This window comes from Molossus molossus, unplaced genomic scaffold (assembly GCF_014108415.1).
Source record: "Molossus molossus isolate mMolMol1 unplaced genomic scaffold, mMolMol1.p scaffold_m16_p_11, whole genome shotgun sequence".
Taxonomy (NCBI): domain Eukaryota; kingdom Metazoa; phylum Chordata; class Mammalia; order Chiroptera; family Molossidae; genus Molossus; species Molossus molossus.
In genome coordinates, this window is record NW_023425346.1 from 17,627,820 (window position 1) to 17,651,645 (window position 23,826).

Below are 23,826 nucleotides of genomic sequence, written 5' to 3' on the forward strand. Positions count from 1 at the left end.
CCTTTCTCTCCCTCCCACTCTATCTGAACAAAAATGAAAAAAATGTCCTCGGGTGAGGATTAAAAAAAAACAGTAACAAATCAAGACCCGCAGTTTCAAAGGAAGAAAGGCTCGTGAATAATGGTTTGCTAGCATTTAATCTAGTAAAGCATTAGATCAAGCAATAAGTTTATACACATCTATATTGATGCTAAAAAACACTTGCGAAATTCAAATTCTATTCCTGATTTTTGCTAATTTATTTTGTTGTTAATCCTCACCTAAGGATATTTTTCGATTAATTTTTAGAGACAGTGGAAGGGAGGGTGGGGATGGAGGGGAGAAAGAGAAATATCAATGTGAGAGAGACACATCGACTGGTTGCCTCCTGCATGACCCCCACCAGGGCCGGGGATCAAACCTGTGACCCTTCAGTCTGTAGGCAGATGCTCTAACCACTGAGAAAAACTGGCCAGGGTTGATTTTTTGTTAATTTAAAGTGAGTCAGAAATAGAAGAGTACTTCCATAATATGGTGAAGAATTTCTATCCAAATCTAATAGCCAAACAAAGTAAATAATAAAACATGAACATCATTTCTCTGCGCATGCGGGCAACATGAGAATAAGTCAATAAAAAAATTTTAGTTGATACAATGAGAACAGGAACAAAAAGGAACGATATAAACATTTAGAGAAAATAAACTTTCTCAGACCTTTATTTCTTTGCTTTGGAAGGCAAAGGTATATAAGTCAATCAAGTTTGGTGAGTTCATATTTATTTGGCAAATTCATGAATATGTAAGAGCTTTAAACAGATTTGAATTGAGGGAAAGCATAAAACCATACATTTTTTTATTCTGAAAGTTCCTTTTTTAACCTCAAAAACTTTTACAACCTTCCACATGGTAAATTTTTGTTTTTACCATTTGCTGATTCAGATAATAGATTATGATAAAAACCCAGTATGAGTTTAGTGACATTTAAAAAGATCATTATAGATATATTCCGAAGACGGCAGTGGGCAGGACCGGAGGGAGGGTGCGTGTGTGAGAGAGTGTGAGTGGACGTGAAGGTGGACGACCACACCCGAGCAGTGCAGAGCTGCAGAGCAGCAGGTTCCTGTGCTATGGACGGAGCAGCCGGCTACCACGGTAAGCGGCCATTCAGGGCGCTTCTCCCTGCTCCACAGGGAGGTCCCACCATTTTGGAAGATCCTGGGTCTCCCCTGGGAGGAGGCAGTGGGACAGGCTAAGGCCCAACAACCAGAGCCCATCAGCACACCTGGCAGCATCGGACCAGTGGACATTCTGTGTCAACACAGACCGGTGCATAGTAGTGGAACTCCCAAGGTGCTGGTCGCAGAAGCCACAGAGAGCCGGGAGCCCAGCATGATCCTCCACAGTAGCAGCCAGATCAGAGTCAAGATATACCCCCAGCAACAGAGGCTGGGGGGGCAGACATCCATCCCCAGGCAACAGAAGCACAGACCAGCAGCTGAGACCCATCTCCAAAAACGACAGCAAAAGCTGATCAGGAGTTGAGCTCCATGGGGCAACAGCACTCCCCAGCCACTAGCTGCGGAACCTGGGGCTCCACAGAGGCCTGTGCAGTCCAGAAGCTCAGAAGAGTGGTGGGAAGCCAGAGACCAAAAGGGACTGGTGCAATCGAGCTGCCTGCCCATGGGACCTGCAGGGTGCGGGGCACCAGAGAGGACTGTGCGACCCAGCTGCACACAAGACAGGCATAGAGGATGTAAAAATGGAGGCAGAGGGAATGAAAGCTACACAGATGATGTCCCAGGACCAAACGGGAATTACAACTAAAATAAAGACAAATCCTTGGAAAAAAGCAACAGAAAAGCAACAGGGCAGGACCGTGTAACCAGGGACACTGGTAGGATCTGCGGAGGTAAGAGAGGGTGGCCAGCTGGAAGCCCACGAACAGCAGCAGTCTTAGCTGTGAGCAGCGCCCTTGGGGAATTAAGACCAAGCCCGCACCAGAGCCCAGAGAACCAGGACACAGCGCTAGAATAGCCACAGCCACTTACCTGGGGAATACCTCAGAGGGAAGGCAGACTGGACTGAAATTCTGTGGGGACACCTGGGATTTGGAGGACAGTCAGCGTTTTTGCTGAGTTGCAGCCACAAAGAAAGGTGGCCAGTGTGCTGTGGAGAAAAGCAGCAGCCCCCCACCTTGGAGATTCAGCCTTTCCCAGGTGAGGCAAAGAAATAAAAATTGAGGCTTATTAACAACCAGCATCTATCCCACCCTCTGGAAATCCTCTTATGCAGACCCCTAGGGCTACAATCCAAGGCACTGCATAACTGAGAAGACTAGCCTCCAAGAAAAAGCAAGAGGATAACTGAACCTTTCCTGGGCTTGCAAATCTACCCAGGAAAGTAAGACTTGACACTGGTGTTTAACATGGGCCCACCCAGGCTCATCCAAACCCAGCAGAGGGAGCCACAAACAGCAGAACATCAACACCAACAGGGAAAATTTGGCAGGCTCCAAAACCCACTGAGATAGCCAAAATGGTGAAACAAAGAAACAAATCCCAAAAGAAAGAACAAGAGAACTCTATCGAAGATGAGATCAAGGAAATGCAGCTAAGCAAATTATCAGAGGTAGAGTTCAGAGCCATGATCTTGAGGAAGCACAACAGCATGAGTAAGGACATCAGCAACATGAGTAAAGATATAGAAACATTGAAAACCAACAAAGTGGAAATGAAGAATGACATAGCAGAAATAAAGAACCCATTGGAAGGACTAACCAGCAAAGCAGAGGAAGCTGAAGACTGCCTCAGTAAATTAGAAGACAAGGTAGAGAAAATCAACTAATCAGAAAACCAAAAGGAAAAAACAATTAAAAAAAAAGGAAGATAGCTTAAGGGAACTGGGGGAGAACTGGAAACATAATAACATTCGCATCATAGGAATCCCCAAAGAGGAAGAAAATGGGCAAGGCTTAGAGAATATATTTGAAGAAATAGTGACAGAAAACTTTACTAACTTGGTGAAGGAAGAAGCATTCAAGTTCAAGAAGCACACAGAGCCCCAAGTAAGAAGAGCCCAAACAGGCTCACACCAAGACACATAGTAATTAAAATGCCAAAAATTAAAGACAAAGAGCGAATCCTAAAGATAGCAAGAGATAAGCAACAGGTTACCTACAAAGGAAACCCCATAAGGCTTTCAGCTGACTTCTCAACAGAAACACTATAGGCCAGAAGGGAGTGGCATGAAGTAATCAAGGTCACAAAAAACAAGGATCTGATTCCAAGACTACTCTACCCAGCAAGGCTATCATTCAAAATAGAAGGTCAAATAAAGAGCTTTCCAGACCAAAAAAGGCTAAGGGAATATGTTAACACCAAACCAGCACTGCAAGATATGCTGAAAGGACTGCTGTAATTAGTAGAAGAAATAGGAAGAAAAATAGAACCACACCAAACAAAAATGGCAATAAATAAGTACATATCAATTATCACCTTAAATGTGAATGGTTTGAATGCTCCGATAAAAAGACACAGAGTAGCTGACTGGATAAGAAAGCATGGCTCATATATATGTTGTTTACAAGAGACTCACCTCACAACAAAAGACTCACATAGGTTGAAAGTTAGGGATGAAAAAAAAAATCTTTCAAGCAAATGGAAAGGAAAAAAACCTGGGGTAGCAATACTCATATCTGATAAAGTAAGTTTCAAAATGAAGCCCATAACTAGAGACAAAGAAGGCCACTACATAATATTGAAAAGATCTATCCAACAGGAAGATATAACCTTGGTAAACATATATGCACCCAATATAGGAGCACCAACATATATTAAAAATTATTTGGAGGATTTCAAAGGAGAAATCAACAGCAATACAATCATAGCAGGGAACGTCAACACCCCGCTAACATCACTGGATAGATCATCTCGACCAAAAACTAACAAGGAAACAGACACTCTGAATGAAGCACTAGACTAAATGGATTTAATAGATATCTACAGAGAATTACACCCCAAAACTAGAGAATTCACATTCTTCTCAAGTTCACATGGGACATTCTCAAAGATAGACCACATGTTAGGGCACAAACTAAGTCTCTACAAGTTCAAGAAGATTGAAATCATATCAAGCATCTTCTCAGATCACAATGGCATGAAACTAGAAATCAATTGTAACAAGAACATGCAAAGACATTTGAACACATGGAGGCTAAATAGCATGTTATTGAACAATTAATGGATTATAAGGAAAAAATTAAAAATTTCCTGGAAACCAATGAAAATAAACACACAACAACACAAAATCTATGGGATGCAGCAAACGCATTTCTGAGAGGGAAGTTCATAGCACTACCGGTCTACCTCAAGAAACAAGAAAAATTTCTAATACACTATCTAACTTCACAACTTAAAGAACTAGCAAGCAAACAAAAAGACAAACCCAGAGAAGGTAGAAGGAAGGAAATAGTCAAGATCAGAGCAGAAATAAATGACAAGGAGACTAAAAAAACCATTCAAAGGATTGATGAAACAAAGAGCTGTTTTTTTGAAAAGATAAACAAGATTGATGGACTTAGCTAGACTCACCAAGAAACAAAGAGAGAACCAAAATACACAATATCAGAAATGAAAGAGGATAAATAATAACTGACACCAACAGAAATACAGAAAATTGTTAACAAGTACTATGAACAATTATACGGCAAGAAATTCAAAAATCTAAGCGAAATGGACAAATTTCTAGAAACACATAGTCTCCGAAAATGAACCGGGAAGAGATTGAAAACTTGAACAGACGAATAACAACAGAAGAAATTGAAGACGTAATCAAGACTCTCCCAGCAAACAAAAGCCCAGGCCTAGACGCCTTCATGGGGGAATTTTACCAAACATTCGAAGAAAAACTAATACCCATTTTCCTCAAACTATTTCAAAAAAATTCAAGAAGAAGGAAGACTTCCAAACTCGTTTCATGAGGCCAGCATAATTCTATTTCCAAAACCAGAAAAAGACACTATAAAAACTACAGGCCAATATCCCTAATTAACATAGATGCCAAAATCCTGAGCAAAATACTACCAAATTGAATCCAGCAATACATCAAAAAAATTATTGACCATGACCAAGTGAGATTCATCCCAGGGATGCAAGACTGGTACAATATTCGCAAATCAATAAATGTAATACACCACATAAACAAAGTGAAAGATAAAAACCACATGATTATATCAATAGACACTGAAAAAGCATTTGACAAAATCCAGCACCCATTTCTGATAAAAATGATCAGCAATCTGGGAATAAAGGGATCATATCTCGACATAATAAAGGCCATATATGAAAGACCTGCAGCCAACATCATACTCAATGGGCAAAAACTAAAAGCATTTCCCTTAAGAACAAGAACAAGACAAGGATGCATACTTTTACCACTCTTACTCAACATAGTACTGGAAGTCTTAGCCACAGCAATCAGACAGGAAAAAATAATAAAATGGATCCAAATTAGAAAAGAGGAAGTAAAACTGTCATTATTTGAAGATGACATGATACTATACGTAGAAAACCCCAAGGACTCCATCAAAAATTTACTAGACTTAATAAATGAATTTGGCAAAGTAGCAGGATACAAAATTAATGTCAAGAAATTGACGGCATTCTTATACACCAATGATGAATATACAGAAAGAGAAAATAAAAAAACAATCCCATTTACCACTGCAGCAAATAAATTAAGATACCTACGAATAAACTTAACCAAAGAAATAAAGGACCTATTCGCAGAAAACTACAGGTCATTGAAAAAAGAAATAGAGGAAGATATAAAAAAGTGGAAGCACATACCTTGTTCATGGATTGGAAGAATCAACATCATTAAAATGTCCATACTGCACAAAGCAATCTACAGATTCAATGCAATCCCCATCAAAACACCAACGACACACTTCACAGAACTAGAACAAATACTTCAAAAGTTCATATGGAACCAAAAAACACCCCGAATTGCCACAGCAATCTTGAAAAAGAACAACAGAGTTGGAGGGATCACATTACCAGATTTCAGGTTATACTACAAAGACGCTGTAATCAAAACAGCCTGGTACTGGCACAAGAAGAGGCAGATAGATCAATGGAACAGAATCAAGAACCCAGAAATGGACCCAAGACAATATGCTCAATTAATATTTGACAAAGGGGGCAAGAGCATACAGTGGAGTAAAGACAGCCTCTTTAATAAATGGTTTTGGGAAAATCGAACAGCTACATGCAGAAAAATGAAACTAGACCATCAACTTACACTATACACAAGAATAAAATCAAAATGGATAAAAGACTTAAATGTGACTCATGAGTCCATAAAAATCCTACACGAAAATGTAGGCAACAAAATTTCAGACATCATATGGAGCAGAATTATCACTGATACATCACCTAAGGCAACAGAAACAAAGGAGAAAATGAACACATGGGACTACATCAAACTCAAAAGCTTCTGCACAGCAAAAGAAACAACCACCAAAATGGAAAGGCAACCCACTCTCTGGGAGAGCATAATTGCCAACGATACATCAGGTAAGGTGTTAATTTCCAATATATATAGAATGCTCATACAACTTAACAAAAGGAAGACAAAGACCCAATTAAAAAATGGGCAGAGGGCCCTGGCCGGTTTGGTTCAGCGGTTAGAGCATTGGCCTGCGGTCCCGAGAGACCCGGGTTCAATTTCTGCTAAGGGCACATACCTTGGTTGCAGTTTGTCCCCGGCCCTGGTTCGGTCGTGTGGGTGGCAGCCACTCAATGTGTCCTTTTCACGTCGATGTCTCTCTCTCTCTTCCTCTCTTTCCCTCCCACTCTATCTGAACAAAAAAATGGAAAAATGTCCTCGGGTGAGGATAAAAAAAATGGGCAGAGGAACTAAATAGACACCTCTCCAAATAGGACATACAAGTGGCTAAGAGACATATGAAGAAATGTTCAATATCCCTGAACATCAGAGAGATGCAAATTAAAACAACAATGAGATATCACCTCACACCTGTCAAAATGGCCACCATCAACAAATCATCAAACAACAAGTATTGGCGAGGGTATGGAGAAAAGGAGACTCTAGTACACTCCTAGTGAGAATGCAGACTGGTGCAGCCCCTATGGAAAACACTGTGGTGTTACCTCAAATAATTAAAAATTGAACTGCTATTTGACCCAGTGATCCCACTTCTAGGAATATATCCTTAGAAGCCTGAAACACCAATCAGAAAATATATATGTACCCCCATGTTCGTAGCAGCACTATTTACAATAGCTAAGATCTGGAAACAGCCCAAATGTCCATCAGTAGACAAGTGGATAAAAAAGCCGTGGTACATATACACAATGGAGTACTATGCAGCTGTAAGAAAGATCTCTTATCCTTTGAGATGACATGGAGGGACCTAGAAAGTATTATCCTAAGTGAAACAAGCCAAACAGAGAAAGACAAGTATCATATGATCTCACTTATTTGTGGAATATAATGAACATAACAGTCTGAGGAGTGGGATAGTCCCAGAGACGTGGAAGTGGGGTACAGACTGACAATCCCCAGAAGAGGGGGTGGTGGGGGGGAGATAAACCACAGAACTTATATGCATGTATGCATGAACAGTGGGCATGGACAACAAAGCTGGGACAGGTCGGGGGAGGAGGGGGGAATCAGTGAGGGAAAAGAGAAACATCTGTAACAAAAATAAATTAATTTAAATAAATAAAAAGGTCATTATAATGATTCATTACTATATATATAGTCAAACACACACACACACACACACACACACACATATATACATATACATATGCATTACATACATCTCCATACTTTTGAAAACTGGTAGTTCCCATAGGGCTGTTTGGGATTCATGTGAATTTACACACCCTTTGCCGTAACCCTGCAATTCCCTCCCACCGCTGCAGTTCATGGCCAGAGGCACAACAACTGCTGGCGACATCTTCAGAATTCATGAGAACAAGAAATCTGAGTGGGAGAGCATAGCCTGAAGGAGATGGTCTCTTGATCCGACAAGTCTGCAAGATTGCTCAGGAATGGCTTAGTGACTCACCATCTCACCAAAGCTATGAAAAGCACCTGATAAGCACTTAGAGCTTGGGTCCTATTTTTACATTCTAAAGTAGGGCTGTGATTCACCCATGTAATTCCTAATTAAGTAAGACCGACTAGAGAAAACCATGTTCTCAGATTTTAATAGAAAAAGAGCCATATTATGTGTGAAATATAACAAATAATAACCACTAGGCAAAAGAAGAGGGTGCTGAGTGTCAAGTCGGACAGTTACTCACTCTTTAAGGAAGGACACATAGTTAGAAAATATAAATTTCCACTGCCTCCAAGGTAGTCATAGACGTACATGCAGAAAGATTTAGAAATAAAATAGTGAATAATGACAATTAAATGGAAAGCAGCAACTTATTGATGGAGAATTCATCCATTCAAAGCTTTCCATTCACAATGGATTTTGCCCAGAAACTGGTTCTTCATTCCTCCCTGTAGTACGCATTCTTGGTAGCTACTTTCAGAACATTGCCAACACCATTACGCATTTGCTTTATAAAGCTTTCGAGCTGCCCTGCCGTGCTCCTCTGGCTAAGGAACTTGATAAAAACTGCTGGGGAATAAGAAGCATAGGCAAGCCGTCTCCCGGCTTGGAACCCACGCCCGAGCAGTGTCCATCTTCTGTTGCTTCCAGGACAGTGTAGTGATCTTTAGCTAATTAATTAGTATTTTCTCGTTGAGTTTAGTTGACTGTATGAGGGTGAACTGGTGACTTGCATTCATTCTTTGTGTGTCATTTGTCACCACTCACACTGAGATTTCTTTGTCCAGGAAGACCTAAGAACAAGTCTGGCCCTGGTCCTTACTAGCTAGGAAAAATTTTTACCTTGCCTCTCTGAACCTCAGCCTCCTGGTAAGTAACAAGGGAAGAACTTGATCATGTAGAATGATCACAGTGATGAGCGCAAAGTGCCTGGTTCACATCAGGCTTTGGAGAGAAAACTTCTTCTCTTGCTCTTATATACTCTCCGTTCCCAGTTTGAGGGATCAGTCTATGTCCTGTTCTCAGGCTGCAACTTGTCTAATTCTGGTTGGAAGATTTTAAAACAAATTGTAATATTAGAGACTACCTTGGAAAAGCATTTCATCAGCTTCTTCAAGACTCAAAAACGTAATCTTTCCTTCTCTAGTCTCTCCTTTTACTCGGCCAACATTCAGAACATGTGCCTTCAATGCAAAGCATATTAAAGAATGCACTGCCGAGCTGCTCTATAATTGTTCTCAGATGTGTGCCTCATCTCAAATAAATAAGCTTCTTAAAAATACAAAAATACTTTCTACTCTTTTGCTTCCCTACAGCGAAGCCCAGTTTACATCTTCATACATAGTGGGCACTCAATAGATATTTATTGACCCACCATCACTTTTATGAAACAAACCAGAACATTATTCAAAAGTAAACATGAATCTCTCGTTTATTAAATATATTTTAAATGTCCTTTAAAGAGAACACTGTTACAAATCACCTTTCACTCATCAACAAATTCAGATGGTTAAAAAAATGGACAGAAATTTCTATAAAGAATCATTCTCTTAAAGCTACATAACATTTCAGAGAGTTGATTCAAATGAACTCAGCAACATTTAGGACCAGATCCTATGGACTGTAAGTTGTGCAAATGTCCACGGGCAGGTGCTGTGTTTAGTCTAGCAAATAACATGCAACAGAAATCAGCCTCTGTGTTGCTTTCAGCTGCAGAGAAGAGCAGAAATCATAAGACCATGGACTTGGGAACTGCAAGAAAACTAAGGACTTTTAGGGAAGTACAGTGTAATTATTACTACCATTTTACTGAGTGTTCTACTCACGTTTCCAAGCTGAATGTTGGGGGGCAGTGGGGAGGCACGGTTTTGGTGGTGACCAGATCTGAAGCTCTCTGGTCTTTGAGGCTGGCACTCTTTTTGATCCATCATATGCAAGTTTAATAAATTGTACAAATTTCTAGACTCGAGGATTACTGTGATGACTTAGATAAATAGCAACACCTATTCCCAACGTCGTCCCAGTCCTGGATCAGAGCAGCGATTTCCTGCCTGTGCCACCAAAGGCTCCTTGTTCATCTATCCCTTTCGCTCTCCCTGAGCAGCCCCCTTTCTGTTGATTCTGGGCCAATGTGGCTCATCTTGCCTTTTCCTAATGTCCCACTGATTGCAATTATTGAACACAGTCACTTTCATATTGACAAAAGGATTCCAGTGACTAGCAGGATACCAGGAACATACTAGGTACTTGATCATTTTGAATGAGTGATGACCACCTCGGTGGTGCCAAGTTGCCACAAGGAAGTAGTTTCACTAGTCAAATTGTTGAAGGAACCAACTGCAATATTTTCCATCTTCTTAACCAGCACAGAGTTCCCTAATTAGGCTTCTCTGGATACCCTGAATGCGCTGCAAACTTCCACGTGGGTTTGGAGCAGACTCAGGTGTCCCCTCGCAGAAGCACCAGGCGTGTCTATTTAACTGACTTCACGCTCCAGTTCAACTGAAGCTCCTTCAGCTGACAACCCGGACTGTGAGCCGTGGCAGACTACCATGCACCCATCATTCACTCTTTCTTTGGGCTGAACTCTCACATTCCTAAATAAGGAAATCATTTACTCCCACAGCTAGTGAGATCATGACAACCTCATGAAGAGTCTCCCAAATACAGCACTGTCCTCAATATCTGCCACGTGACTTCACTCTACTGTGAAAGGGCTTGGTGATTCAACTGAGTAGCTTTCAATTCTCCTTATCTGTAGGTTTCCACCCAAATAACTAGTTTTAATGTCCTGTAGTCAATCAAGGTAAGCACACAGTACACATTTTTTTCTAGAGGTAAAATTTTATTATTTCAATATAAGCCATCATGCCCATATTGAGAATCCATTTATGATTTAGTTTCTCTTACTTTTTTTTTCCTGTTTTTTTTTAGAGAAAGAGAGGAAGGGAGGAGGAGGAGAGAGAGAGAGAGAGAGAGAGAGAGAGAGAGAGAGAGAGAGAGAGAGAGAGGTGAGAGGAAAACAGGGGTCAGCTGCCTCTGGGAACTGAAACGGCGACCTTTCAGTAAGTGGGGCAATGCCCAACCCACTCCAACCCACTGAGCCACACTGGTCAGGGCTAGTTTCTTTTTTCTAATATGGTCTTAAGTTAGAATGAAACTCCTAGGCTGGGACCAGGATGCAATGTGCATATCAAGAGAGAACAAAGTCCCATAAAGTTAGGAGAGATTGAACTTTCCACCCACCTGCTCATCACTCTCCATTAACTTGACCTTAGTCACACACTAAGATCCAGCTTAGGTCTGAGATGGATTTGGGAGCTCGTCTAAGTGGGTGTCTCACTGATCCAGATTCTCGGGGTATGGCCTTCCTCACCTTGTCCTGTGTTCCCCAAACTCAGCAAAGACCCTGATCCCATAAAGGTCTGAGAAAGGACCTTAAGTGTGAATCTTAAAGTAATGGGTAATACAAACATTGTGCTAACAGAGAATTGCAACTACCAAAAGTAGGAGCAGCTGCTGCAACTTAGTAGCAATATTTGCCTGCAGTAGAAATTTAGAGATTCCATTTGGGAGACAACATGATTCTGATGCCCAGTTACACAGATGGAAATCTGAAAGATACACGGAGACAGAAGAACTTGGAGAGATTTTGCCTGTGCATTCAAGGCGGGAGGGGTGGGACCTTACAGGACAGAGTTTGGTGAACAAATGCATTAATCTAGGCTCTGAGATCACAGTGTTCCCAAGGGGTCACTCAGCTGCTGAATTGTGTCCGCTCTGTCAGATTTGCTGTTAGATACTTATTCTCATAAATTTTCAAAAGTTTTAATGTATCTCCCTTTCCCTATTCAAATGCAACATACACCTTAAAAACAGGACATATTGGACTTCCGGTCAAGATGGCGGGTAGGTAACACGGTATCGCGTCCTCCCACAACCACATCAAAGTTACAACTAAACCACAGAACAACCATCATTCAAAACCGCCTGAAATCAAGCTGAATGGAAGTCCTACAGCTACGGAATTAAAGCAGCAGCCACATCCAGACTGGTAGAAGGGGCGGAGGGGCTGGCCCCACACCCACGTGTGGCAGATAAAAATCAGGAGGACACCTCGGCTGGGAAGGTCCTCCCTGAGGTCCCCGTCCCACACCAGGTGCCCCGCTCAGGGTTCCAGTGCCAGGAAGAGAAGTCCCAATAACTTCTGGCTGGAAAAACCAGCGGGAACTGAGGCTCAGGGAGGCTGAAGCGGCTGGAGCCCCAGGCAGCTCCTTAAAGGGCCCGCACACAGACTTATCGGACTCTCTCCCTCTAAGCTCAGAGGGGAGGCAGCTTGAGGGGCGCCAGAGACATACAGGGAAGAACTGAGCTGTTTGGCACTGGAGCGAGGGCTGGAGAGGGGGCTTTCTCCGGGACAAACGTGCTGTCAGAGGCCTTTGTTCTTTTGGTGAGCCCTTCCCTGGGGCGGCAGACACCCCCATATCTGGGACTCCAGCAACCTGGCTCACACTGGTAGCCCCGCCCTGGTGACTCCCTGAGGCCCCGCCCCACCCCACCCAACTTTCAGGCCCACCCAACTTTCAGGCCCACCCAAGCTGTTGTCACTTGCTTAACCATAGGATTGGCCTACCTTGGATCCTGCTTCAGTTTTTCCTAAATTCTTTCAAACAAGCAGCATCTGGTTTCAGCTAGCCCTATACCTCTCGTTAAGTAATACACAGAAACAAACACAGGGAGGCAGCCAAAATGAGGAGACAAAGAAACAGGTCCCAAATGAAAGAACAGAACAAAACCCCAAGAAAAGAACTAAGCGAAATGGAGATAAGCAACCTAATAGATGCTGAGCTCAAAATACTGCTTATAAGGATGTTCAATGAACTTAGTGAGAATCTCAGTGAACTTAGTGAGGGCCTCAAGAGCATAATGACGGATGAAAAGTCAGAAATAAAGGAGGCATTAACTGAAATAAAGAATAATTTACACAGATTCAATAGTAGAGAAGGTAAAGCCAAGAAGCAAACCATCAATTTGGAATATAAGGAAGCAAAAAACGCCCAATCAGAACAGCAAATACAAAAAAGAATCCAAAAAAATGAGGAGAGTGTAAGGAGCCTCTGGGACAACTTCAAGCGTGCCAACATTCGCATCTTGGGGGTGCCAGAAGGAGAAGAGAGAGAACAAGAAATTGAAAACCTGTTTGAAATAATAATGGCAGAAAACTTTCCTAACTTGGTGAAGGAAACAGACATACAAGTCCAGGAAGCACAGAGAGACCCAAACAAGATGAACCCCAAGAGGCCCACACCAAGACACATCATCGTCAAAATGCAAAAGGTTCAAGACAAAGAAAGAATCTTAAAAGCAGCAAGAGAAAGGCAGCTAGTTACCTACAAGGGAGTTCCCATAAGGCTGTCAGCTGTTTTCTCAAAAGAAACGTTGCAAGCCAGAAGGGAGTGGCAAGAAATATTCAGAGTGATGAAAAGCAAGAGCCTACAACCAAGATTACTCTATCCTGCAAAGCTGTCATTTAGAATCGATGGCCATATTAAGAGTTTCCCAGACAAGAAAAAGTTAAAAGAGTTCATCACCACCAAACCGTCATTATATGAAATGATGAAGGGTCTTTTTGAAGAAAAAGATAAAATGTATGAACAAACAAAATGGCAATGAATACATATCTATCAACAATGGAATCTACAAACAAAATGAACAGGAAGAACAGAAACATTCTCATAGATACAGAGAACATTTTGTTGGTTGCCATTTGGGAAGGGGGTTGGGGGAATGGGTGAAAAAGGTGAAGGGATTAAGAAGTACAAATTCACTGCTAGACTGACAAACCTCAAAGGGAAAGGGGTTGGGGGGTGGAAAGAAATAAACCAAAGAACTTCTATGCATAACCAATGGACACAGACAATAGTGTGGGAAAAGGTGGGAGGGGGGCGGGAGTGGGGAGGAGGGGGTCAATGGGGGAAAAATGAGGAACATCTGTAATACATTCTACATTCAACAATAAAGATTTAAAAAAATAAATTAATTAAAAAAACAACAACACAGGACATATTAAAAGTTAGTCAATGAAATTAGTATGGGTTCTAGAGTCAAACAGACCTGAGTTCAAATGTTGGCTCTACCACCTATTAGTTACTTGAATTCAGACATGTATTTCAACTTCACTGAGCCTCAGCTGCCCTAGCAGCAAAACAGCCATCTGTGGAGGAGGAAATGAGGTAAGGCACCCGAAGCACCTAACACATGTAAACACTAACACAGTAGCTACTGTTGTGGTTTGCTGTTAGACTAGTGTGTGGCGCACAGTAGGTGCTCAGTAAGCATTAATGGAATCCCATCATCAGGATTCACATAGGAGATCTGAAAAATGAGACAGGGGACAGCTACTTGGTTCACAGGGTCTAGAAACTAGCCCCCGGGGAGGAGAAATAAGTCTAATATAGTCATGGGGAATAAGAAAAATAAACTCCCCCCTCACCCTTCTCTGCACACTCTACCCTGCTTCAGAGCCCCATCTCTTTCCAGGCAGAGATGGCATCAGAAAGGCTCTTTCTTAATGGAGTAGAGAATGACCAACAATGAAAGTCCAAGTTAAAAGAAAAGGTATTAGTGTAAATCTTCTCCATCAGTCTGAACTCTAAATGCAAAAAAATAAAGATTTTACTTAAAGGATCACAACTGAAGATGTCTTTTATCTGTCCTTGGATTCAAATCCTAATAAACAAGACTTTCCCCCCACCCATCACCCCCACCACCATCACAAAATGACTCTGTCTCCCAGGACATCAACGCAGCACAGCTCATTGTGCACCCTGACTGGCTCCCCGTCCCCACCTCCTCCATGCCCCTCAGTCACTAGGAACAGGGCTGGCAGTAAGGCTGTTGTCACGGGCCCATGTGCTGGGGAGGTGACTGGCTACACATGTTAGCCAACCACTAAAGAACAATGCTGATAGTTCAAACCCCTGAAACCCATTTAATATATTGTTTTACTCATTCAGGGGCAATGGTTGCCGCCTGAAAGAAAAATAACCTTTAAGCATGCAAACTTCATGAACGTTTCCAAATTAATGACTGTACGTATTCATCTTTCCTTACCTTGACCTCCTTTCATCCTGGCTCTTAGGAAAACTGCATGTTATTTCCAAAGACGAATGGTGAACACCTACTTTCTCAGAAAATTAGAGACATTGTAGCCAAAGACAAGAAAAGCTAGAGCAGGACAGGAAACAGCAACAAGTTAATGCTTTTCATGGTGTCTAGCAGCCTTCACCTTGAATGTATATGATTAAAATAAGAACCTGATGTTATTTTGCAAATCAGCCACAGATACATTTATTGTGAGCGGATCCCATGACCTGAGGGCTTTGTAAACTATGGAAAGTGGTGAAGAGAGCTGGGAGAGGCCAGGGGAGAAGGTCCTCAAAGGTCTGAGTCAGAACTCAGCTATTTGGGGGATTCCACTCATCCCCCTGGGGCTTAGTAAAGCAGAAGAGACAACCAGTTCTGGCCCCTGAGGATAAACAAGAGAAAAAACCTAAAACTCCACAGAATTTTTAAGGATGAAACAAGCCCTAAAAAGCACTGCTTTAAGACCTTGGAAAGTTCAAAATGAAGGCAACATTAATAGAAATGTATGGGCTCGGGGGAAGCTAGACCGTGGCCCCGAGTCCTCCCCTAGCAAAGGGAGCCCACCTCCAACACCCACAGCCCCCCATTTGAACCAGGCTGACGTCGAAGGGGAGAAACACACTCCCCGGGCCTCCAGGGGCAGGGGCAGGGGCCTTAGGATAATTTTAGGCTGGAAGGAAAATCAAATTTAAAAATTATAAATTGGCTAGAGAGAATCCACACACGGGTTATGAAGAATTGATTGTGCTCCCTGGGGGAACATTGATTAGGGTTCCAGGAATCATCAGCAAGTGGTATGTAAAATACAGTTCCTAACCACAGGAAGAGTATAATCTCATCAGGAGAGCGGGTCATGAGAAATAGTAAAAGGACTAAAAATAAGACCGAGACAGTTTGGCTTAGTGGCTCGTTGACACAAGGAAAACAAGCGGAATAGCAGAGGGAAGACTGGTTTCTGTACTGTCCTGGGAGTGGGCATTTCCAGTGCACACTCCCCTCACCATGGAGGATTCCTCACTGAGTGATGTGGGAGGCTGCACAGCTCCCCCACCCCCGTCCACACAGCACGCAACTCAGGCTCAGCTCACCAGCCGATGCTCCCACCTGTTTCTGTATCTAGACCTCCAGATGCAAAGACTCAGGGACAATCAGGCTCACTCACAGTGTCTGCAGTGGGGTTCTGCGATGGCTGCAATGGCCAGCCCTTGCTGACTTTGCCCAGGACAGTCGATCTCAAGCTTCCTATTTCTAAGCCACTGAACTTGCCTCGGTTCCAGATTGCTGGCTGGTGCTCCAGTCTCCTGCTGATTCTGAACACCTCCTGTGGGTCCTTGACCTGTTTCTGTTTCTTTGACCAAAAATACTGACTTCTATGGCCATGCTTCTTTTCAGAAATTCTACTGTTTCTGCAGTATTATTGTTAATTTTTTTTAAAATAATAACTGTATGACCCAGCAATTACATTTCTGGGTATTTATCTAAAAGAAATCCAAAACATTAATTCAAAAAGATAGATGCACTCCAAGTTCATTGCAGCATCATTTACAGTAACCACAAGATGGAAGCAACCTAAGAGTCCATCAACAGCCAAATGAGTGAAGAAGATGTGATACATATATACAACGGAATATTAGTCAGCCATAAAAAAGAATGAAATATTACCTCTTGAAACAATACAGATGAACCTAAAGGTATTATACTAAGTGAAATAAATCAGACAGAAAAAATCACCTACCATAAGATTTCACTTACATATGGAACTATAAAACAAAATAAATGAACAAACAAAACAAAAACATAGATAGATACAGAGAACAAACTGATGCTTGCCAGATGGGAGGGGTTTGGATAGATGGGGGAAAGGTGGATGGAATCAAGAAGTACAAACTGCCAGTTACAAAAAGAGTCCTGGGCGGCTTCACAGAAGAATTTTACCAAACATTCAAAGGAAAACTAACACTCATTCTTCTCAAACTATTTCAAAAAATTCAAGAAGAAGGAAAACTTCCAAACTCGTTCTATGAGGCCAGCATAATTCTAATTCCAAAGCCAGACTACAGAGAAAAAAAACTACAGGCCAATATCCCTGATGAACATAGATGCCAACATCCTGAACAAAATACTAGCAAATCGAATCCAGCAATACATCAAAAAAATTATTCACGATGACCAAGTGGGATTCATTCCAGGGATGCAAGGCTGGTACAATATTCGCAAATCAATAAATGTGATACACCACATAAACAAAATGAAAGATAAAAACCACAGGATCATATCAATAGATGCCGAAAAAGCATTTGACAAAATCCAGCACCCATTTCTGATAAAAACGCTCAGCAATCTGGGAATAGAGGGATGATATCTCGACACAATAAAGGCTATATATGAAAGACCTACAGCCAACATCATACTCAATGGGCAAAAACTAAAAGCATTTCCCTTAAGAACAGGAACACTCCCCTAGTAACATAGTACTAGAAGTCTTAGTCACAGCAATCAGACAGGAAAAAAAATAAAAGGAATCCAAATTGGAAAGGAGGAAGTAAACTGTCATTATTCACAGATGACATAATATTATACATAGAAAACCCTAAAGATGCTATCAAAAATCTACTAGACTTAATAAAAGAATTTGGCAAAGTAGCAGGATACAAAATTAACGTCAAGAAATCGACGGCATTCTTATACACCAATGATGAATACACAGAAAGAGAAAATAAAAAAACAATCCCATTTACCATCACAGCAAAAAAATTAAGATACCGAGGAATAAACTTAACCAAAAAAATAAAGGACCTATTAGCAGAAACCGACAGGTCATTGAAAAAAGAAATAGAGGAAGATATAAAAAAGTGGAAGCACATACCTTGTTCATGGATTGGAAGAATTAACATCATTAAAATGTCCATACTACCCAAAGCAATCTATAGATTCAATGCAATCCCCATCAAAATACCAATGACATACTTCACAGAACGAGAACAAATACTTCAAAAGTTCATATGGAACCAAAAAAGTCCTCGAATAGCCACAGCAATCTTGAAAATGAACAACAGAGTTGGAGGGATCACATTACCAGATTTCAGGTTATACTACAAAGCCACTGTAATCAAAACAGCCTGGTACTGGCACAAGAACAGGCAGATAGATCAATGGAACAGAACAGAAAACCCAAAAATGGACCCAAGACAATATGCTCAATTAATATTTGACAAAGGGGGAAGAGCATACAATGGAGTAAAGACAGTCTCTTTAATAAATGGTATTGGGAAAAATGGACAGCTGTGTGCAAAAAAATGAAACTAGACCATCAACTTACACCATACACAAGAATAAACTCAAAATGGATAAAAGACTTAAATGTGACTCATGAATCCATAAAAATCCTAGAAGAAAATGTAGGCAACAAAATTTCAGACACCGTACGCAGCAAAATTTTCAGTGATATATCACCTAAGGCAACAGAAACAAAGGAGAAAATGAACACATGGGACTACATCAAACTCAAAAGCTTCTGCACAGCAAAAGAAACAACCATCAAAATGGAAAGGCAACCCATTCTATGAGAGAGCATAATTGCCAATGATACAGCAGATAAGGGGTTCATTTCCAAAATATAGAGTGCTCATACAACTTAACAAAAGGAAGACAAAGACCCAATTAAAAAATGGGCAGAGGAACTAAGTATACACTCTCCAAACAGGACATACAAATGGCTAAGAGACATATGAAGAAATGCTCAACATCACTAATCATCAGAGAGATGCAAATTAAAACAACAATGAGGTATCACCTCACACCTGTCAGAATGGCCGCCATCAACAAATCATCAAACAAGTGTTGGCGAGGGTGTGGAGAAAAGGGGACTCTAGTACACTGCTAGTGGGAATGCAGACTGGTGCAGCCACTATGGAAAACACTATGGTGTTACCTCAAATAATTAAAAATGGAATTCCTTTTGACCCAGTGATCCCACTTTTCGGAATATACCCTAAGAAGCCTGAAACACCAATCAGAAAGAATATATGTACCCCCATGTTAGTAGCAGCACTATTTACAATAGCTAAGATCTGGAAACAGCCCAAATGTCCATCAGTAGATGAATGGATAAAAAAGCAGTGGTACATATACACAATGGAGTATTATGCAGCTGTAAGAAAGAAAATCTCTTATCCTTTGAGATGACATGGAGGGACCTGGAAAATATTATCCTAAGCGAAACAAGCCAAACAGAGAAAGACAAGTATCATATGATCTCACTTATTTGTGGAAAATAATGCACATAACAGTCCGAAGAACAGGGTAGACCCAAAGACATGAAAGTAGGGTAGACTGACAATCCCCAGAAGAGGGAGTGGGGGGGGGGAGATAAACCACAGAACTTATATGCATGTATGCATGAACAATGGACATGGACAACAAAGCTGAGGACAGGGTGGAAAGGGAGGGAGTGAAGGGTGTCAATGGGGAAAAAGGAGAAACATTTCTAACAAAAATTAATTAATTAATTAAAAAATAAAAATGAAAACAAAAGAAACAAACAAACAAAAATAGCAAAAATAGTCCTGGGGATGTAGTCAATAATATTGCAATAACTATGTATGGTGTCATAGAGGTACTAGACTTATCAGGGTGATCACTTCATAAGGTATATAAATGTCTAATCCCTATGTTGTACACCTGAAACTAATATATATATATATATATATATATATATATATATATATATATTTTTTTTTTGGTACGTGCCCCTAGTGGGAACTGAACCCGGGACTCTCTGGTCCACAGGCCAATGCTCCAACCGCTGAGCCAAACTGGCCACGGCCTAATATAATATTGTATGTCAACTGGAATTAAAAAATAAATTAAAAAAATAAAAACAGGAACTGTACTTATTTATCTCTCCTAGCTCTGAAACTCTCAACATGGTAGTTCCTTGGAAAGAGTATATTTAATTAAAAAAAATTTAAAGGCATGAAATGATGAAGACTCTTGTGTGTGTGTTTGTTTTATCAATACCTGGCATGTAGTATACATCCATCTTGGTATTTTTCAAAGAACCTGCCTTTGGTATTCAATTAAATTCTACCTCTTACTTGGAATCCTCCAGAGCATAGGGAGAGTCACTCAATCTCCAAGAGCCTTAGTTTCCCCACTTGCAAAGAGGGACAGTAATTCCTACCTCATTGGACTATTGTGAAAATTAATTCAGACATTAACCTGGGAAATAGTGTTTTCGATAAGTGGTGCTAGTACTGAATATTCACTTCTAAAAGAATGAAGTTGACCCCTACTTACCTCACACCATATACAGAGATTACCCCAAATGAGGAAGATACTGAGTGCAAAACCCAAGCTGTTGATGGGGCATAATGCACAAAAAGGACCATGTGCCAAAGGGCCGAGTTCAACAGAGTGAGTACACGTGCCGTAAAGGATTCACTCACTCCCTGCCACAGCCTATAAACACAGAAGGCCTCTTCCCCAGTGGGGAAGAAGGTGCCATTAGGACATGAGCTCACCCTTCTCCACTCCTTGATCAAAGAATAAAGTTTCTGCTCTGCTTTACCGAACTCAGTCTCGTTCTACTGGCATGAACTGCACTGGGCAGAAGGTCCTTGGTTTGGATCCCTGACCCAGAGGGTCAGTAACAACTGGACTTCATCAAAATTAAAACTTTTTGTGGGTCAAGGACACTATCAAAAATTTAAAAGCCTTAGAACAGGAGAACACCTTTTCATATATATCTAATACAGGTTCCATACCGCAATACACTGGGCTGTTTGGGGAGAACGAGAGTGACTGATAAAAGATAGAGGGTTGCTTTTCAGTGTAATGAAATGTTTTAAAATGACACAGTGGTGATGACTGCCAATGTGTGAACATACTAAAAACCACTGGATTATATACCTCAAATGGTATATGAATGGTATCTCAATAAAGTTAATAGAAATTGAGAGTGTATACATAACAGTGTACATATATAAAATGTATACATCTAACCATTGCATACAAATATGCATGTAGTAGTAATTGCTCAAAATCTTTTAGATTTTGTTGCTTTTATTTATCATGGTTGACTGATTAGGCAGAAATTACTGGAGTCAGAATGATTAATGGAAAGTACCTCAGGCTGGATTAGTACAAGAATTCCTCCCAATAAAAACTATTGGACTGATGCCTTCTTTTGTAAGAATCCTCTGTATTTCTCACAGGGGCTGTAAGTTGTGTTCATATGTGTCTCACCTGTCATCAGTGTATCCAATGCCCCAAATGGTTCTGTCCTTGGCCTTTATCCCTGAAGTCAAAATGCACCTAAACTGTTGCTGAGGAAGTGCTCACTGACCCCTCTTAGCTGGCCCTCTGGTGGCTCACCTCTTGCACTTCTTTCTTATTGCTTACTTCCACAGAATTAATTTACCAAAAGCCTTTTAATTCCTGATATTCAGATTCTTCATATATACTCAAGAGTTTGTTTGCTTTTTGATTTTGGGGGGGGGGTTCATCTGCTTTTCATAAAAGCATAGCAAAAAGATTAGAAGAGAATAGGTTGGCATTATAACAGTGTCGCCAGATATACAGATTGTATGTACTTTTTATCTTCCATATACTCTGCGGTATTTTTTTCAAATTTTTTATAAAGAATCATTAACAGCATGCTATAAATGGAAAAACAGTATGTATTTAAATGTTATAAATTGGCTCCAACGTGGTTTACAAAGAGAATTATCTCCAAAGTCAAGATGCCCCCAAAGGTGTATCAGAATGTCGACTAGACTAAATCTAAGTGGTGAGGGGGTACATTTTGCCTTGGTGATGATCCCTATGGAATTAGGAGGACCTACACATATATCTTTGCCAGTCAGGTCAACACAGTAGTCAAATGCTGACCCCAGCAGGCAGATTTAACACGCTGATTTGCACCATTGCTCATACATTGTTTGAGCTTTCCTTCACACCTTCTGGTTGGAGTCTTCCGAGACAAAGACAACTTGAGTGCTTTGTTATCACCAAGCCATTGCCCACACAGTTACAGTCTTGCAAAAAATTCTGGTCTAGACAGTAATTAAAGTCAGAAATGAAACTTAATTAAAGCACCTCTGTCCCAAGCCTGGAGGGCCCTTCTTCGTCGCTCATACAGCAGTGTTTACTAGACTGTTCTAGATGTACATTTGGGAATATCCTCTCTGACACAACCGTCCCTTCCAACTCTTAGATGGAACATGCAAAAGAACCAGGGTGGGGGTGACTGGTTTAGGTGGGTGTGAAGAGGAAAACAAAATGTCTTCCTGAATGTGTAGAAAGTACAGTGGTATAATTAAGACCTCAAGGACACAGAAACGGAATTTGATTTGCCGGGAGCCTAACAAACCCATGGACAGAACATGTCCCAGAAATCACAAACCAGCAACTTGAGGGGTTTTGATGACCTTAGCATATAGTTTAGTTGGCCTACAAAATATATTTTTTAATGACTGCTAGCATTTAAAATAGAGAGATTTTGCCCAGCTGGTGTGGCTCAGTGGTTGAGCCTCGACCCATGCACCAAGAGGTCACCAGTTCAATTCCTGGTCAGACCACATGTCCAGGTTGTGGGCCCTATCCCCAGTGGGGGGCATGCAGGAGGCCGCCAATCAATGTTCTCTCTCATCGATGTTTCTATCTCTCTCTCCCTCTCCCTTCCTCTCTCTCTAAAGTCAATAAAGAAAAATAAATTTTTTTAAATAAATAAAATGGAGAGATTTTCCCTAAAAATCAGATTTATGGCTTCTTTTAAATAATTTAAAAAATAAAAACACAGAGCTAGCTCGTTTTGGCAACAACGGCTGGTGCTAAATAAGCACTCCATCCTTCAGACATTCGGCAGGACCCACCCTCCAGCTCACCCTCGTGCCCGGGAAGCCCTGCCTTCTCCACCAGTGAGGTCCCGCGGCAGCTCCATGGTTGCCATGCAGACAATTTTATCCTCCTCACTGCTGGCAAGCGGCCACTGTGTATATAACCTGCATGGGCTTTGCAGACATTTGGGTCTAAGACCCTCCCCCACCTTTTCCTGGCATACGCTTTACCAGAGTTATTTTTTCATCTAGAACATTCCTTTCCTTTATGCTCACTGGTGCCTTCTTATCAAGCACATCAGGCTTCAGTTCTAGGCACATTAAGCTTCGGGGAGAACAGAGTAGTACAGTATAGAAAAACAACGGGATTTGGAGGCATATACTCAGATTGAAGTCCCAGCAATAACTAGAACGAACTTGGGTTGTTAGAAAAATGTCAGTTCAGATCCCAGCTCCTCGCTTTTTTTAGTTTGAGATCTTGAGCAATGTATTTCGTCTCCTGGAAGCTCTTCCTTTATCTGTAAAACGTAAATATTTGCCCTGCATACCTCACAGAATTGTTGTAAAACCAAAGATGATATTCTAAGAAGGTTAAACAGTTTATAGGACTAAATCAACTTAAGGAAATTTTTTTCTTGGTGGGAGGGGGCTAGTTTATTAAATGACTTTGGATGGATTGGCAAAAAATACACCTTACCAAATTTTAAAACTTATCTCTCTGAAAAAGCAAACAGTGTAATAATGTGGTTCCTAATTTGTTTTCACCATTTA